This window comes from Suncus etruscus, chromosome 4 (assembly GCF_024139225.1).
Source record: "Suncus etruscus isolate mSunEtr1 chromosome 4, mSunEtr1.pri.cur, whole genome shotgun sequence".
NCBI lineage: Eukaryota > Metazoa > Chordata > Mammalia > Eulipotyphla > Soricidae > Suncus > Suncus etruscus.
Genome location: NC_064851.1, coordinates 123907769 through 123910116, shown reverse-complemented (window position 1 = coordinate 123910116; position 2348 = coordinate 123907769). Strand labels below are relative to the sequence as shown.

The 2348-nt window shown below is 43.6% G+C and overlaps 1 protein-coding gene across 1 annotated transcript in view; it reads left to right on the top strand.

Moving 5' to 3' along the window:
* Positions 1 to 972: 972 nt before the first annotated feature.
* Positions 973 to 2348, top strand: part of SORBS2 (sorbin and SH3 domain containing 2) — a 193153-nt gene continuing 191777 nt past the window's right edge. The window contains exon 1 of the mRNA XM_049772329.1: positions 973 to 1209. The gene's annotated coding sequence lies outside the window, so the exon portion shown is untranslated. The remainder of the gene's footprint in view (positions 1210 to 2348) is intronic.

The following is a 2348-nucleotide window of genomic DNA, read 5'->3' as shown; positions in this document are numbered from 1 at the left end:
ACTATTTTTCCTTGTTAGGAATATTGTAAAGGGCATAAAAAAGCAATGGCACCTCCAAGTCAATCTGATGACACAAGTTATCTTCCTACTGGCTTAGTTGACACGGCTGAGGTAGGTGTATGGTCTCCTGGTAGGAAATAAAAAAGCAGCTGCAATCGTTTGTGATAAATTATGTCTTCCCTTTTTACAATTTCAACACTTCTAAGGCCAGAGCACTTTATTTTGCTCCCCATAATGTTCTGCCTGTGTAATTCAGGAGGCTCCACCAACATCAGTGCCAAACGAATAAATTAAGACGAGTTTCTCGTTTTTTGCCTATAGTTCTAGGAACAAAGTCAAAGCCCTAAGTTGACCACTTATGTGAATGGCTCAGTCTGTATGGTTTCTTCGTTGGCTTTGGGGGCAGGAAGAGCAGAGATTTAGTGTCTGTCTGCATCATGTCACAGAATGGTCCCCAGTCTCAGCCAACAGATAAGAAATGTCAACTTAACCCAGCTTAACCCAGGAGGGTTCAAAAATAGCGGAGTTGATGAAACTGGAAATGTAGGTGTGCGCTCGAAATAAACCATTTGTCTTCGGGCTTAAGAGGATAGACTGACAACAGATAGCTCTGTCAGAAAGACTTAAAATATTTGCTAACGACCCATCCAAGCGAGCAAATAAATGCTCGAAGAAAGCCTCGCACTAAGGCAGAACTGGACCATCTCTAGGAGTCAGGTAAAACCCACTTGGACGACTATGGCACCGTGTTTCTTTAAGAGACCTGTCAAATTGTGTTTTGTTTCCCAATCATGCTGGCAGTTTTTCCTCCACTTTTAAATGAATATTTGCACAGTGAACCAAGTTGTTGTGGGTTTCCTGCTTGGTGCCCACCCCCGCCCCCTCACTCCACCCTGGAGGGGGGAGGCGTGGCGAGCCAGGATCTGCTCCTTCAGCCCCATGCAGGCCACTGACTGCTGTGAAAGCTGAAAATAGCTCAAATGCTCTCGGAACAGTAGCACCACCCAGCAGCTGGGATTCTTCCCCTCTCTTATGTGCCTTCTCTCTTGCCTTTTTTGCTTCAGACTCTTGGATTGAACTTCATCTCAAACCTCTGGAGTTCAAGACCTTTTAAAAAAAAAAGGGCTAAATAAACAATCTCTACATGTAAAAGACCACTGATTCCTGCTTCCTCTGTTTGGAGCCACTGGGAAACCCAACTGCCTGAAGGTAAGGCTTTTTATTATTATTGTTATTGTTATTATTATTATTATTTTGCAATGACTTTCTTGGTTTCTGAAATGTTTCTGCCTCGTGTTGTTTTTACACACCTATTTGGAGTGAAGGGACGCGAGTGATTCCCAGGTAAATAGTGGGCTCCAGAAGAGAGCGGGCGCATCTGTGCGCTTGGGGACTAGAATTTTCAACTTTGCTGGAAGCTCTGTTGTGCGGACCTGCCACCAGCAGACCCGCCTACCACTGAGCGCCGCTTTGGGACTCTAATGAAGCCTGATTGTCAGACCTGGGAGAGGACCTTTCAGACCTCACCACGGGGCTGTTTAGACTGCTTACTTATTTTGAGCTTTCCCAGGGCATTTGTTTTCTTTTTTTCCAAGGACAAAGAGGCGACCACCTGAGTAAAGAAAACATATTGGCAATTGTTCTTTAATGACCCTGACATAGCTCTTTTTATTGCACTCTCCTTTTCCTTACTGTTTTATTCTCTGCCAAGTGGAATGAGACGTTTTTTTTTGTTTGTTGCATATTTAGCACCATGCAGGGGGCTGCATTTTGAATAGTCTATACCTAGCTGAATGATTCCTGCTAGCAGGGCGCTGGGGTGACAATAGCGTGTTTGAGATAGTTTCTGTCCCCTCCCCTCACCCTACCCCCCTGTCTCTCTCCTTAAGCTTGCGCCGGACAAAGTACTTTGATCTGTGGACTTTAACTTCAAACACAGCATTTACTTTAACTGTGGATATTTACTATGTTCAGTAAAATTTGGTGAGTTTTTTTTTTTATTGGTTTAATAGTTTTTATATTATTTTCTTTAAATTATCTATTGGACTTTGGTTTTCTTCACTAATGTCTAAAGTTTTCCTTGTTCAGGGCAGTCCACTCTGATCTGCAAATGGAATGAAAAGACTTTGATGATGGGGTTCTTTCCCCATATAGAGTTTATGACAGTTCTCTGCTTCCCCTCCCACACATGTGTAAAAGCAAGCGGCAAATGACAGTCCCCAGAAGCCTATCCTGTCAACCCCGCCCTTGAGTGTCCTACTGTCTCCAAATTACCATGTGCCTGAGGGGGCCTAACTGTTGCTTTCTTAACATGGAAACAACTTGCTTGGAATTTAAAGATTCCTGTT